This window comes from Mytilus trossulus, chromosome 13 (assembly GCF_036588685.1).
Source record: "Mytilus trossulus isolate FHL-02 chromosome 13, PNRI_Mtr1.1.1.hap1, whole genome shotgun sequence".
Classification (NCBI taxonomy): Eukaryota; Metazoa; Mollusca; class Bivalvia; order Mytilida; family Mytilidae; genus Mytilus; species Mytilus trossulus.
Genome location: NC_086385.1, coordinates 22,983,552 through 23,001,498, shown reverse-complemented (window position 1 = coordinate 23,001,498; position 17,947 = coordinate 22,983,552). Strand labels below are relative to the sequence as shown.

The 17,947-nt window shown below is 31.9% G+C and overlaps 1 pseudogene; it reads left to right on the top strand.

Moving 5' to 3' along the window:
- The first annotated feature begins 8,591 nt into the window (after window positions 1-8,591).
- Window positions 8,592-13,317, top strand: LOC134694981 (tereporin-Ca1-like; annotated as a pseudogene).
- Window positions 13,318-17,947: the final 4,630 nt, after the last annotated feature.

Here is a 17,947-nt window from a genome sequence, read left to right as displayed (position 1 = left end):
ACATCTGACGTCTTATAAATGATGTGACTTGTTTACTGAAATTTAACAATTATATTTATTGTTTTCTTACTTATATCCGGTTATAACCGAACTTAATAACACATGATTATGTTACCCTAGCTTCATGGTACATTAACTATTATTGTTATACGATGAAGTGATAGATATATATAGAAGTTCACAGTTGGATGAAAAATAATTGTATGGGAATTAAAAATCGATTTTATGTATTTCGTTAGTATAAAATATATAAAATATGAAATAGCTGAAGGGGATGAATGTCATATTTGTATAATTTTTTTCAAAATTGTAAAATTATTTGTAATTTTTGGCTAAACTGTTATTACAGTAGTTGAATAGTGTTTTGAAAACTTTAAAATTGGAACTAATAGGAAGGAAATGACATTGTCCATTCTGATTCATTGACACAAAATCAGTATGTGCACAGCAAAAAAACTCTTTAAACGAAGGAACAGCGCATTTATTGCTATTCTTCATCCCAAATTCACCGTGATATACATGTACATTCATAACTTAGTAGTTGTCTTTTGTTAAAATGATATGTGTCATTGTTGGTCTAAATCTTGTCTTCCAATTGATTTTATTTTCTAAGTTTACAATGAAGATAAAGTTTTGAACACTAAAATTTATCTATATCTAAAATATTATTTTAAAATCTAAAAAATAGGTCAACTCGATAGTTAATAAGTTAGCGTCTAGACTAATATACATTTACACACAAACGAAGCTACATGTTATCGAGCCAGTGCCCTGTAAATTGTATATTTTAGTCTTTTTTATAAATTTGGATAAATATTTACATTGTTATAAATCAAATATGAGAATTGGAGTTAAATCGGTGAACATGAATTTGAAAGCTAGTGCCCTTTTAATTACGTTGAAAGCTTCTTTAAGAAGAGGGTATATTTAAACTTTTTGTAACACAACCGAAGACGAAAACTGTTTCAGGTGGTACCCAACACTACAGGGAGATAACTCTGTAAAGTCAGCTAAACGCTTAAATTACGTTGTGTTGTAAAAGGAATGTTAAGCTTCTCAATGATCAAATTTGGTGTTGGTCAAACTGCTATATAGCCAGTGTAATTTTTCTCACAAAACGGTTGGTTCAAAATTTTTGAAATTTATATATATTTTTGTTAAAGGGTCAAAGTAAATACTGTGACAAAATTTTATGAAAATTAAACAAGCCAAATTAATTTTAGTGAAAGTGTTGGGTACCAGCTTAAATCAGTTGGAAATCAGCACGATACTAAAAATGAAATATTTGGTTTTAATTTCTTTTTAAACTGGACGCGTCATTTTAAATAAATAAAGCCTACCAAATTGTTTAATCACCAAAAAAGAATAAGTTGTATATATTAATAAACAGAAATATAAATGGAAAACAAGTCTTACCGTTTTAGGGAAATATGTGCATATGAAACTAAAACTATTCTGACTTTTATATATAAATAGTTGCTAAGGAAACTTTTCTACAATATCAGCGATGTCATTTATGAAATTGTCACTTCTAAATTTGGTATAGAAAAATCCTCAGGCGGTTTTCTGTCAGAAATTACGATGCTAATTTGGGAAACCCATATCAAACACGAGTGGTTGATATGTAAGACAAATAAGGTATTTGTATTTAACTAGAATACGTTCGCGCATGTACATTGCATATTCCAATTTAAATATTTTATATATTTTTATAAAAAAAAACAACATTTGGCTATTACCATGATTACATTCATCATAACAAAAATTTAATTGTTAATAATATGCATCTGAAAAAAGAACAACCAATGGAATTGTTTGTAATATTCTATCTGAAAAAGACCCGGAAGATGACGTAAAAAATTAAATAATTTGATTATTCGATTTAACATCCGTTATATGTGGGGGGAATTGATAATTTATATACTATTAACTACTATAATACTTTTTAACTCTTTTTTAATGTTCTGTAATGGAACTTAAAAAAGTATGTCATAAGATAAAATAAAATAAAATCTTTATTAGTGATTTGAGACGTCGCAAAAAACTGGTTATAGGATCATTTATTAAACTTTTTTTCTCTTTAGTTTATCATTTCTCATAAATTTCTTACCTGCAAAACACTTGAAAAAGAGAAAACAATACTTTCCTTTGATATATCGCATTTAAGAAGTACATTGTAACATTAATACTGAAACATGTTTCAGAATACACACATTGGAGTGTTCTTTCAAAGTGATACACCAGTATCTTGCAATCGGTCTTTTATCATCTACCTACCGTTATTAGTTCACGTAAAACAACTTATAATTTTTTTCCTAGGTGTTGTTAGAAAAAAAATGATAATAAAGCAGTAAATAATGGTAGCCAGAAAAGGACATAACCTCTTTTAAGTGATTTAAGCTTTCATATTCTATACAGTGAAAACGCAAAATTGAGAAGTGAAACCATTTCGCTTTTTTTGCGTTTTCGTGTTTTTAACTTCTCGTTTTCGAACATCTCAACCTTCGCGTTTTCCCGTTTTTCACCATGTAGAATATAAAAGGTGAAATCGTGAATACGCGATATTGTCTTGAGTTCACTATAATAGTCAAGTTAAGTGACAAAACTAGAGGCTCTAAAGAGCCTGTGTCGCTTACCCTGGTCTATGTAAATATTAAACAAAGAAAAAAGTAAAATCATAAAAATACAGAACTTAGAGGAAAATCAATTCGGAAAGTCCATAATCACATGGCAGATGGATTCATGACAAAATTGTGTTTTGGTGATGGTGATGTGTTTGTACATCTTACTTTACTAAACAGTCTTGCTGCTTACAATTATCTCTATCTATAATGAACTTGGCCCAGTAGTTTCAGTGGAAAACAGTAATAAAAATTTACAAATTTTATGAAAATTGTTAAAAATTCAATATAAAGGACAATAACTCAACTCCTTAGGGGATCAATTGTCCATTTCGGTCCTGTTGACTTATTTGTAAATCTTACTTTGCTGAACATTATTGCTGTTTACAGTTTATCTTTATCTATAATAATATTCAAGATAATTACTAAAAACGGCAAAATTTCCTAAACATTACCAATTCAGGGGCAGCAACCCAACAACCGGTAGTCCGATTCATCTGAAAATTTCAGCGCAGATAGATCTTGACCTGATTAACAATTAAGCCTCCATGTCAGATTTGCTCTAAATGCTTTGGTTTTTGAGTTATAAGCCAAAAAATGTATTTGGACCCTATGTTACTATTTTTAGCTGTGGTGGCCATCTTAGTTGGTTGGCCGGGTCACCGGACACATTTTCAAACAAGATACCCCAATGATGATTGTGGCTAAGTTTGGTTTAATTTTGCACAGTAGTTTCAGAGGAGAAGATTTTTGTAAAAGGTAACGACGACGGACGACGACAATGAACGATGACGGACGCCGGACGCTAAGTGATGAGAAAAGCTCAATTGGCCCTTTGGGCCAGGTGAGCTGAAACAAAACGAATTGCATGCGTCCGAAGCGCATTTCGGGATTTACCTTTATCATGAACGATCAGAGCTTCAGTATTTGAAAGCAAATGGTGTATAAGAACAGTTCAAGCTTTTGAGTTTGCCATTTGATTAAGGAATTGCCGTTTTGAATTTTCCTCGGGGTTCCGTATTTTTGTGATTTTATTATTTTATGAATAGATAGAGTCAAGTTAAGAAAAAAGTCAAGAAAACTTAAAAAGAATAATACGCCTTGTTCAGAGATAAAAGTCATTATAAAAGATAATACACAAGTTTAGAGAAATCAAAATCTATTCAGAGAAATAATAATTAAGTGGAAATACACCAATCCAGTTAAGAAGAAAAAGGTAAAAACACAAAAATACTGAACTCCGAGGAAAATTCAAAAAGTCCAATATCAAAAGGCAAAAATCAAAAGTCCAAACCGTCAAACGAATGGATAACAACTGTCATATTCCTGACTTGGTACAGGCATTTTCTAATGAAGAAAATGGTGAATTGAACCTGGTTTTATAGCTAGCCAAACCTCTCACTTATATGACAGTCGCATCAAATTTCATTACATTGCAATTGTCAACAAAGCAAGAACAAAAAAACATACTCAATCGTAAAAATGTCAAAAATAGGGGTACAGCAGTCAATAGTGTGTTATCATCTTAATCACTGCAAAAGCAACAAATGTAACAAGAAGCAGAAAAAGGCATACATCAAATTTAACATACTCATTTTACTTATCTTATACGACTTTATTTATCTATTTAAAGTCTACTCGTAAAGAATGGAAGGTTTTCAGTACTTGTGTAAAATTGCGCGTTTGAAATTGAGAGACATACTACCCAAGTTCAGATTTAAAATTACAGTCAGACAATTCGAGTAAAATCTTAAAGCTTGTCTATATATGTCGGATTGCTCATTTTAAAATCACATTTTGGAACCACTTCATTCTAATTTCAGAAAAACGTGCGCACGATAATCGCTTTCACAACCCTTGTTAAATTGCAAAATGTAACATTCGATTCTTATAAATACATGTTTATGCTACAAAATTGAACTTAAGAGTTATCTTTATTTTTTTCGTTAGTTTCCAAATTCATGTTGTTGCGTTTTCAAGGAAAGAACGTGATGAGACGAATGTTCAGTTTTATTCAGAAATAAATTCTAATTTTGAACATTCGATCATTGTTGTCTTTCATTCAAAATTACGGATTCTAGTAAATATTATATTCATGTGATATTATTACTGCCATTTAAACTCAATAAGTTTATAATATAGTCAGCTCTTACATGATATGACTTCCTGTTATGCAATATCTATATAAATTTGAAGAAAAATAACATCAGCGTTGACGAAGGAATGACTATCTATTCATTTTTGTAACTGTTTTAATCCATTTTGAAAAAAAATGGACGAAGCTAAATAAGGACAAAACGATATGAAAAAATAACGTCATGTGTTGGTGTGTTGATACAGCTTTTAAATCAATAATAAATAAGTTATTTTTATTTAACGAAGTAGATGAACCATATTTGGTAAAACTTTTAGGGGTTTTGGTCCTCGCTGCTCTTCAGTTTCGTACTTTGTTTGGCCTCTTTAACTTTTTTGGATCGAGCGTCACTGGTGTGTATTTTGTGGACGAGGCGTGCGTCTGGCGTATAAACTAAATTTGGTCCTGTTATATATGATGAGTTTATATACCCTTTTACGTGTATCTCCACAGTAACGTTGTATAGAGTCAAACAAATAAAGCGCAGGGAACCAGTTTAAAGAGGAACACACATAGCTCAGTGTTATACTTTCTAAGATCAATTCTGAAGATACGCCAAACTATCTAACCTCGACATTTAAATTCTATATTTCAGGAGAGGGTCTACGTCCTACTCTTTCACATAGAATAGACACATGTTGAAATGAACATATTGATAGATGAACCACCTAAATGTGTCTTGATAATTTTAACCGATTTATAGTTCCAGCAAATTATTATACACCTAATCGCTATGTAGAAATCTGTCCCGTCTGACCCGAGAATCTGTCCCGCTTGACGTCATACAGCAATCACTAATCCATTGAAACGCAATAGAAAAGAATATCCTACAGTGAGAACTAGAAATTGAAAATAACTTCACAGAATCATTTATAAACAGAATTGGAAAGATCTTGAATATATATAGTTTGCCAAAACATATTATAGAAACCTCGCCATCAAAAAATAAATGGCAAAATATGCTGAAAAGAGCCATACATAGATACTGGTAAAATATTTATAGAGAGGAATGCGTAACAAAAACAACAATTAGATACTTGTCAATCTAAGAAAAAACTACTGAAAACCCACACATTATCTGAAAATTTGTCAGAAATAATCAGATTGACATTAAAAAGCAGAATTCCAAAGTAGGCTAATAACTGGAACCTACATGTTTCAAACATCTAAATCAAAATTTAGCAAAAATCAAATCTCTAGAATATGTGAGCTCTGTACCAAAGTTGAAGAGGATAATAAGCATTTTTACTATAATATGAGTCTATGGAGAGTACTAGACAAAATAAGATAAACAAACTTCTATCTTTAACGCAGATGACTTGATAGACATAGAAAAACATTCTCAAATTCTTAAGATTCACCAGAGCCTATTATTATAATTTTTAGAAATTGAATCCTCCTCTTGAACTAACGTAAGTAGTTTGTTTGTCAATTATTCACTTATTTGCATTCAGTGCACAGAATTAAGTATCTATTTAGGATGTATTCTTCTGACGATTCAGTGTCGTTGAAATCCCGTTCTGAAATTATTTTCAAAATGTGATGAAAGTGGAATATATCAACGAATATAAAACAAATGTAATAATAAAACTTTACTCTGCGAAAATAATGTGTACTTTCAAGGAGCAGTTTTTGAGTAATCAATTGTTCAAATTTTATTACCAATCAAGTCAGTCTTTCCAGCCAAAAATTTGAGAAAATGTTTAAGGCCCTGGGATACAATCAATTATTTTATCAGAAACATGAACATCTCATAACCCTTTTTTCTTTTCAAATTTCTTAGATACGTATTTTTCAATCATTTATAACAAAAAAGTTGAAAAAAATGCATTTGTTCTTAGAACAGCAAAAATTACAAATTTACAAAATTGACAGCATGGTAAATTTGACACAAAAAAAGCTTCAAAAGATGATAAAACTTTCTTATATTAACACCTACCTATAGTATTTTTTATATATATTCATTCAAATTGGTCCACTTTATCTTTTATTATTGGAAAAAAAGTTTAATTGTGGAACTGTGATTTTTTTCACGATAATAGCACAAACATAGGTAAAATTAGATAAAAATGGGGAAATCATCCAAATTGGGTACTTTCAGAGGGCCGTAACACACCACCATGTGATTTTTTCTTCACCAATTATTTGTTAACAGTCTTATAGACCCAAACATCAGGTTAAAAAAAAAGTTTAATTATAGAAATTGTTGGCTCCTCAGAGGTGTACATCCTTTTAGGAAATTAATTGAGCAGTTGTAACCTTTACACCACATAATGATAAAAAAAGGGCGTTCTATCCTGTGACAGTAGTTCATATAACTTCTGTGTCGGTTGTTGATGCATCCAACTCAGAGCACAATGTAAGCATCTTGATAAATTACTTTTTTATTCGTTTTTTTTTAATTGATATCAAGTCATTCGATTATGATCGAATACAATGATAAGCACTTTTTTTTAGTGTGTCTGTGTGTGTTTGTTTCCTTCACTCCGTTTTTCAATGCAAAACATAAATAGTTTCCATTACATCTTGTTCAGCCAATTACACTGAGCAGTACTAAAGAATACTACATATTGTTTAGACTTAGTTGAAACTATTCTTTTTGCTATGGTACATTTATTCACAGGAATATAAATGATCAGGCATTGATGCATTTCAATTGTATTAGCGTGACCGTGAGAGGTCATCTGTAGCAATGTTATTGCCTAATTCTGAGTGTGCTTTTAAACACGCATTACTTCGTATCAATATATAAATGAGATAACTTTATCGAATAATAACATTAGATGTAAGTTTCATTATAATACGTTATAACGTAAAAGATGTGTAACATTATGTCAATCATCACTGTTTCTGAGTTTGGTTCTGTACGGGCTAGTTTTACGTTTGAAATAGCTGATCTCGAACATGCACAGAGTTTCACTTATTTATCGATGCGACTGTCATACAAGTGAGAGGTTTACGTAGCTTTAAAACTAGGGTTTTATCTACCATTTTCTACATAATACAATGTATGTACCAAGTCCGGAATATGACAGTTGTTATCCATTTGTGTGATGTGTTTGAGCTTTTGATTTTGTCATGTGAATACCGACTTTACACTTTGAATTTTCCTCAGAATTTTTGTAATTTTACTTTCTGCAAGGCAAAATTTATGTTCCTACGCAACATGCATGAAATGTGAAAGTGTTCCGTTGACTGTTAAAGTTAAGGCCGTTGATTAATATCTTTGTAAAAAAAACTTTACATTCATGTATCTATTTCAAATCAATCTCTTGAACGCTCATAGGTAGATTGTTTGTCGGTATTTGCACTCGGTGCACAAAATGTAGTATCTATTTATGGAAAATAATTGCACAATTGTAACCTTTACACCAAAACATAATGATTAAATAAGGGTGTTCTATCCTGTGATAATATTGCATAAAACTTCGGTGTCGGTTGTTGATGCATCAAAGTAAGAATTTATGACAAATACTGGGTTTTTTTCTTTTTCATCTAAACTGATAGCTCTATTTTGTGTGTGTCTGTGTGTGTTTGTTTCCCTGTGCACTTCCTTTTTTCAATGCAAAACATACAGTTTCCATTACATCTTGTTCAGTAAATTACGCCGTGGAAGTACAAATTGAGTTCAGTATTTTTGTAATTTTACTTTTTGCCAGGCAAAATTTGTGTTCCTACCCAACATGCATGAATTGTAAAAGTTTTCCGTTAACATTTAAATTGCTTGCCGTTGATTTATATCTTTGTAAAACAACTTTACATGGCTATCTTTTTAAAATCAACCTCTTTAACGAACAAAGGTAGATTGTTTGTCGGTATTTTACTTATTTGCATAAGTAATGATAACACAATTGTAACCTTTACACCACATCATAATGATAAAATAAGGGCGTTCTATCCTGTGACTGTAGTTCATATAACTTCTGTGTCGGTTGTTGATACATCCAACTCAGAACACAATGTAAGTATCTTGAAAAATATATATTTTTTTTTATTTTTCATTTAAACTGATATTGAATCATTCGATTGAATCGAGTACAATGACAGCTCTTTGTTGTGTGTGTTTGTTTCCTACACTTCTTTTTTTTCAAATGCAAAACATATATAGTTTCCATTAAATCTTGTTCGGTAAATTGTGCCGTGACAGTACTCACGGATACAACATATTGTTTAGGCTTAGTTGAAACTATTCCTTTTGCTATATGGTACATTTATTCACAGGAAAATGAATGATCAGGCCTTGATGCTTTTCATTTGTATTAGAGTGACCGTGAGATGTCATCTGTAGCAATGTAATGGGCTAATTCTGAGTGTTCTTTTAAACACGCATTACTTCGTATCAACATATAAATGAGATAACTTTATCGAATAATTACATTAGAAATACGCTTTTATGTAAAAGAAGCGTAACATTATGTCAATCATCACTGTTTTGGCTGATCTCTAACATGCACAGAGTTTCGCTTATTTATCAATGCGACTGTCACAAGTGAGAGGTTTGGCTAGCTTTAAAACTAGGGTTTTACTGTATCTACCATTTTCTACATAATACAATGTATGTACCAAGTCCGGAATACGACAGTTGTTATCCATTTGTGTGAAGTGTTTGAGCTTTTGATTTTGCCATGTGAATAGCGACTTTACACTTTGAATTTTCCTCAGTATTTTTGTAATTTTACTTTCTGCAAGGCAAAATTTGTGTTCCTACGCAACATGCATGAAATGTAAAAGTTATCCGTTAACTGTTAAATTTCTGGCCGATGATTAGTATCTTTGTAAAAAAACTTTGGATTCATGTATCTATTTCAACCTCTTGAACGCTCATAGGTAGATTGTTTGTCGGTATTTTACTTATTTGCATTCGGTGCACACAATGCAATATCTATAGATGGAAAATGATTGCGCAATTGTTACCTTTATAACCAAAACATAAATTTATGATAAAATAAAGGCGTTATATCTGGTGATAATATTGTATATATAACACTTCGATGTCGGTTGTTGATGCATCCAACTCAGAACGAAAAGTAAGTATTTTAGTAAATACAATTTTTTTCTCGTTTAAATTGATATTGAATCATTCGTTTGATCGAGTACAATGATTAGCTCTTGTTGTGTGACGATGTGTGTTTGTGTTATGATATTATACCACTAAATTAATGTTCTATTTTAACAAAGTTTGTCATGTAGATGGTTGGGATCCCGATAACATGTTTAACCCCACCACATTATGTATGTATGTGCCTGTCCCAAGTCAGGAGCCTGTAATTTAGTGGTTGTCGTTTGTTTATGTGTTACATACTTGTTTTTCATTCTCGTTTTATATCAATAAGGCCGTCTGTTTTCTCGTTGGAATTGTTTTACATTGTCATTTCGGGGCCTTTTACAGCCGACTATGCGGTATGGACTTTAGTCATTGTTGAAGGCCGTACGTTGAAATATAGTTGTTAATTTCTATGTCAGTTTTGTCTCTTATGGACATTTGTCTCAATTGCTATCATACCACATCTTCTTTTTTTATACACACTAAATATATATTGATAGGGCCTCATCAAAATATCTGAAATTAGAATTAAAGAATTTATCAAAATTCAGACGTTTCTTCTAGTGGTCTTTATAGAGATTGTTTGCGAATTGACAAAATCATATTGGATAAGATATATAGCTGTACATTATCTCATGAAAACATCTAATAGGACGTGTCAGCAATACAGTTTATTGGCAGGTTGCAGGTACGGATCTATGGGTATCAATATCACCCCTGTGATGACAGACTTGTTTTACATTTGTTATATCGGGACCTTTTAATGTTTGCTCTTATGAGTGAGTTTTGCTCATTGCTGAAGAACGTACGGCACCCTATATAAATTCTTTGTTTGAAAATTGTCTTATTGGCAAATAAATCAAATTTCCCTATTTGAGATAATATACTGGATGTTCTGTAAATAAAAAATATTGTTTTGTCATTATTTAATGATTAACTTATAGATAAAAAAAAATTACCAGAATAGCTATCTTCTTTTATTGAAATTCGACCAAATTATAATATCAATTTGCCACAGACAAAATTTTAAAATAACACCTGTTTCAGTTCATGCGATTCCCTATACCATGTATACATTCTTTAAGTTATCTTGATATATATTTTCTGAAGAATTAACGAGATCTGAAACCAAAAAACTACTAATGCTCAAGTGAAACTTGCACTTAAAAACTCGATAGTTGGGATCACTTAAAAAATCGTCATAGATGGGCAAACATGACAGCACCATTTTTTTTTTTTTTTTAAATCAATTAAAACATTTCTGTAACTTATACATGAGGGACGAAATGTTCTCATCAATGTGGTACAGACGACGACTTGAAGTATTCGGTTGTTGTAAGCATAAAGTGCTGACCAATATATTTTATTGATAGAACATCAATTAAAATGCATGACCCTATTAATTCTACTCGCGAATATAAGGTTTGGCATGGTCCAATGTAAGAATGAACAATTGATTCAATCGTTTGATTATATAATATGGAATATTTATTGCATGTATGCATAAACAATAACATATTTTATTTTAGCATAAGTGGTGTAAATCTTGCAGCAAACAACACTTACTCTCTCCAACATGAGACTTGTTTTAGTTTTATGTTGTCTGATTGGTATGTATTAGCAAACATTTCATGAATGTATCTAAATTTGTTAATGGTTAAAAATATTTCGCAAGAAGTTAAAAATTCAAAGATGTATGACAGTATCACTGATTACAGATTACATGTTTACTTTTAAAAACAAATTCAAACGTTAAGGTATGTAGGTGGTTTTACATCAATTTTATGAAATTTTGGAAGAGGCATTTATGTGTCAGATACAAATATTAAAAACATGTTGTTATTTCTTTTTCAGTATTTTATTTATGTGGATTTTTTTTTTACTTTAAACATTTACATACAGTCTGCATCATGATTTTTTAAAGAACTGGCAAGTCTTGAATCCATTTCTTGCATCTAACAAGTAAATCTAAGTACCATGATAAATTACTTTTCTCAACTTTATTATGAATTAATGAACAAATTGTGTTAAGTTTGATTTTAGAAACAGGAAGGTACACAGTTCTGCCAGATTTAGCTCAAGAAAAGCTGCAGCTATTCAAGGCACAATGTGACGTGAAAATTCCTTTGTTTTTTTCCCATATCATTCACCGATTCGTTTTATATTTCACAATGTACAGCGAATGTACATGTGATTCCTAATTGAGTATATTTCAATTCCTACTTATTTCGTAACATTAAACAAAATTTCATTAGCGTTAAATCCAGAGAGTATCCCATTCTTTACAAGCTATTAGGTTATTAAAAAACGTACCACAGATAGTTGTTTAGTTATGGACCGGTAAAGGAGGAACATCCAATATTTGATTGACAAAGATTTTGAAACCATTATATAATTAATGTAGAATGTAAAAAACGCAACACATTTGTATTGTAGGTCTGGTCGCCAGAGTAACTGGTGTTATCGACTGGGCAGCAGATATAACTGCCGCAGAAGCGGCTTCTAGAGCAGTTGTTTCCGGTGGAACTTTTAACCTTCCAGGTGCCCCTGGTTATCGAGTTGTGTGTACAATAGAAGTCGAAAACTGGACTAAGTATCCACTTATGGCACCAGATGCACGCAATAATGGCGGAATCATTAAATCTCCTCCAGTTGTAGTATTGCCTGGTCAAAGGGAACAATTTGTAAGCAGCCTAATATCATTACAGGTCCATGTGTTGATCTACTGTTCATTTAAAATTGTAATGGCTTATCCAGATTACGATTCTTACTAATGTTTAAAATAAGGTTTGTTTAATTTGTTCTGATACAATTGCGCTGTCACTGTACTGGTCTTACAACAAAGCTCCGATGGAATAGAATGCAAGTAAAAAAAACTGTTAGATACAAATTCAGATATCGTCATACGTACGAAAGTATGTTCATATTGCATTGTGCACGATGCATATAATTTGGTTACTTATCACACCTAGTTACTTCATTCTTCTGCACAATGTATCGCCTCCAGTTTCAACTGCATATACTTTGTTTTTTTCTAAATTTGCAGATAGCACATAAAACCCCGGACACCGCAACTGGTACATACGGAACTGCATCCTGGTTAATATCGTCAGCTAGGAAGAGAGCTGTCGTCATGTGGAGTTGTCCATACAGTTTTGATTTCCACACCAACTGGCTAGGGGTTGGACTTTAAATACTGATAGAGGCTTCACGGATCATAGAAACTGGTACAGACAAATGTATTATCGATCAAGCGGTCGTGGATTAAATTTTAGTCGCGGAGAGTATTACTACCATACGAGAACAATTTCTATACAGGACGATGAATTTGAAGTCGTCGGAATTATGGGAACCAGTCATCAGGCTAACGCACGTATCATCGTCCGACCTCGGGAGTTACGTGATCTTGCAGACAATTTGAGATCACGTATTAGGAATTTACTTTAAACTTTTAGTTAACATAACATGGTAAAGAAATATTGTTTGTGTAATGTTTTTGATAAAAAGGTAATATTTTATCACCTTATTTGGTCAGTAGTAAAAATAATAACACAAGAGTGATAAAAAAGTAACACAAGAAGTAGATAAAAATATTTAAAAAGAGGGAGATAAAAACCGTTAACACAAGGAAAATAAAAAACCATTACACAAGAGGGAGATAAAAACAATAAAAAAACACAATAACAAAAGAGGGAGATGAAAACAATAAAAGAAAACAATAACATAAGATCAGGGAGATATAAACAATAACACATGAGGGAGATAGAAACAATAAAAAAGAGGGAGATAATTCAGAAAGGTCCATGAAAATGTAGAAGGCTAATTTTGTATTTTTTTTAGATTTCGAATCTACCTCTTTAAAGGGGCACTAGCTACGATATATATAAAAAAATAAAGTATGATTTTTTTTAGATCAATCATTAATCAAATTGGAATAATGAAATAATAATTTGCTTTTAGCAATCAATTTCCTTTAATTTTGATGAAATAAGCGATTAAACATAATTTTTGACTGATTCGCTTGCAAGTGAAAACGTCATCATCATTCTAACCGGTATTCATATGAACTTCAAGTTAACCCCTAGCTAGAGATTGACAACGCATGCATTGTACGTGTACTGGTTATTTAAATAAAAAGAATGTCAACAATGAAAGTGAAACTACGGTAAATCATTTGATTACTAATTGGATGCACATAAAATCATTCTTATATGGTTAAAAACAATTAGAAACATCTATTTTTAATCTATAAAATAAAATCAAACAGACCTATAAAAATGCAATTGCACGTGTTGTTTTAATCTATTCGTATCTTTATTTTTGTTTACATCGCTTATATGGTCATCTGAGGTCAAATCGATAGTTAATTAGATGGCGTCTGGACTAAAATACACACGAAACGAACCTATATATTATCTACCCCATGCTCTGTAAACTGTTTATTTTAGACTTTTGATAGTTTGGATAAATGTTTTACATTGTTATAAACCAAATATGAGAATTTGAGTCAAATCGGTTACAATGAATTTGACAGCTAGTGCCCCTTTAAAGAACTTAAGTATATTGTTTGTTGGTAGTTTCCTTATGAGTGCACAAATGGAAAACAATTTATGGAACATGATTGAGCAATTGTAACCTACACCAAAGCATAGTGATTAAATAATAGCGCTCTACCTTATGATAGTATTTCATAGAACGTCTGTGTAGTTTTTCATAGAACTTCTTCGTGGTATTTCATAGAACTTCTGTGTAGTATTTCATAGAACTTCTGTGTAGTATTTCATAGAACTTCTGTGTAGTATTTCATAGAACTTCTGAGTAGTATTTCATAGAACTTCTGTGCGGTATTTCATAGAACTTCTGTGTAGTATTTCATAGAACTACTGTGAAGTATTTCATAGAACTTCTGTGAAGTATTTCATAGAACTTCTGTGTAGTATTTCATAGAACGTTTGCGTAGTATTTCATAGAACTTCTGTGTAGTATTTCATAGAACTTCTGTGTAGTATTTCATAGAACTTCTGTGTAGTATTTCATAGAACTTCTGTGTAGTATGTCATAGAACTTCTTTGTGGTATGTCATAAAACTTATGTGTAGTATGTCATAGAACTTCTGTGTAGTATGTCATAGAACTTCTGTGTAGTATTTCATATAACTTCTGTGTAGTATTTCATAGAACTTCTGTGTAGTATGTCATAGAACTTCTGTGTTGTATTTCATAGAACTTCTGTGTGGTATTTCATAGAACTTCTGTGTAGTATTTCATAGAACTTCTGTGTAGTATTTCATAGAACTTCTGTGAAGTATTTCATAGAACTTCTGTGTATTATTTCATAGAACTTCTTTGTGGTATGTCATAGAACTTCTGTGTAGTATGTCATAGAACTTCTGTGTAGTATGTCATAGAACTTCTGTGTAGTATTTCACAGAACTTCTGTGTAGTATGTCATAGAACTTCTGTGTAGTATTTCATAGAACTTCTTTGTGATATTTCATAGAACTTCTGTGTAGTATTTCATAGAACTTCTGCGTAGTTTTTCATAGAACTTCTGTGTTGTATTTCATAGAACCTCTGTGTAGTATTTCATAGAACTTCTGTGAAGTATTTCATAGAACTTCTGTGTAGTATTTCATAGAACTTCAGTGAAGTATTTCATAGAACGTTTGCGTAGTATTTCATAGAACTTTTGTGTAGTATTTCATAGAACTTATGTGTAGTATTTCATAAAACTTCTTTGTAGTATTTCATAGAACTTATGTGTAGTGTTTCATAGAACTTCTGTGTAGTATGTCATAGAACTTATGTGTAGTATGTCATAGAACTTCTGTGTAGTATGTCATAGAACTTCTGTGTAGTATGTCATAGAACTTCTGTGTAGTATGTCATAGAACTTCGCTGTAGTAATTCATAGAACATTTGTGTAGTATTTCATAGAAATTCTGTGTAGTATGTCATAGAACTTCTGTGTGGTATTTCATAGAACTTCTGTGTAGTATTTCATAGAACTTCTGTGTAGTATTTCATAGAACTTCTGTGTAGTATTTCATAGAACTTCTTTGTAGTATTTCATAGAACTTCTGTGTTGAATTTCATAGAACGTATGTGTAGTTTTACTAGAACTTCTGTGTAGTATTTCTTAGAACTTCTGTGTAGTATATCATAGAACTTCTGTGTAGTATTTCTTAGAACATCGCTGTAGTAATTCATAGAACGTTTGTGTAGTATTTCATAGAAATTCTGTGTAGTATGTCATAGAACTTCTGTGTAGTATGTCATAGAACTTCTGTGTGGTATTTCATAGAACTTCTGTGTAGTATTTCATAGAACTTCTGTGTAGTATATCATAGAACTTCTGTGTAGTATTTCATAGAACTTCGCTGTAGTAATTCATAGAACGTTTGTGTAGTATTTCATAGAACTTCTGTGTCGCTTGTTGTTGCATCAGAACATTAATGTAAGCATTTTTGTAAAAAAAAATCATATAAATTGACATGTATGGAATCATTCTATTTGATCGAGTACAATTATTAGCTCGTAATGTGAGTGGCTGTGTGTGTTTGTTTTATAATTATTTATCTTTCAAGTAAAGTAAAGAAGTTTATAAAAATTGTCATGTAAGATCCAAACACACACTTAAATGTGGGATTTTGAATGACAGGACATTGTCAATATATCTGAAATTCGAATTAAAGAACGTGTCAGCAACACAGTTAATTGGAAGGTTGCATGTATGGGTATCTTTGTGTATCAATTGTGTATCTATGGGTATCTATGTGTACAAATTGGGTATCTATGGTTATATATGTGTATCAATTGGGTATCGTTGGGTATCTATGTGTATCAATTGGGTATCTATTGGTATATATGTGTATCAATTGGGTATCTATCTGTATCGATGGGTATCAATAGCACCCCATTGATGACAGACTTGCTTTACATTTGTCATGTCGGGGCATTGTAATGTTTGCTCTTTGGTATGAGTTTTGCTCATTGTTGAAGAACGTATGGCACCCTATACATACCCGTAGCCAGGGGGTTCGGGGGTTCGGACGAACCCCCCCCCCCCCCCACCCCCCCCCCCCCCCCGTTTGAAAACGAATAAGCACTTTTAAAGTCAATGCTCTGTTGGAATTGTGACTGTTAAAGTCGAGTTTGTGAGTCCATCGAACCCCCCTTTGGAAATTCCTGGCTACGGGCCTGCTATATATAATCTTTTGTTTTTAAAATGTTCTCATTTGCAATCCTACACCATGTTCCAAATTTATATTTACATGTATTATGAGAGAAACAGGATGTTTTGCAAATCGTTTTTTTTTGCTTTTTATGCCTTATTTATGGGCATTATGTTTTCTGGTCTGTGCATCCGTTCGTTCGTCCGTCCGTCCGTTCTTTCGTTCGTTCGTTCGTTCCTTTGTTCGTTCGTTCGTCTGTCCCGATTCAGGTGAAAGTTTTGGTCGAGGTAGTTTTTGATGAAGTTGAAGTCCAATCAACTACTCGAAACTTAGACAATAGTACACATGTTCCCTATGATATGATTTTCCACCATTTTCACGGTCCACTGAACATAGAAAATGACAGTGCTGATGGGGCATCCGTAGACTGTGGACACATTCTGGTTTTTTTAATCATTTAATGAACAACTGATAGATTTTTCAAACCAGAATAGTTATTCAATTTCATGGAAATTAAACAAATCTTAAAATCATATACCGGAGATGTGTCCCTGACAGTCATTTTAATAACTACATGCTTGATCATGCGATTCCCTATAAAATCTTTCAGTTATCTTGATTTGTATATTCTGAAGAATTTACGAGATTACAAACCCATAAACTACGGTTGCCAAGTAGAAACCCTGCATGAAGCTTTACAGACTAGATAATTTGGATCACTTAAAAAAATAATCATTGATGGGCAAACATGACAGCACTTATATGCAGAAACATATCCGAAACTTATAAATGATGAATGAAAGTTTCTCAACAATGTGGTACAGACGAGTTGAAGACTTCATTTGTTATAAGCATAAACTGTTGACCAATATCTTTTATTGATAGCCCGTCAATTAAAATGCATGACCTTATTAGTTGTACTCGCGAATGTAAAGTCTAGCATGCTCCAAAGTAAGAATAAAAGATTGGCTTAA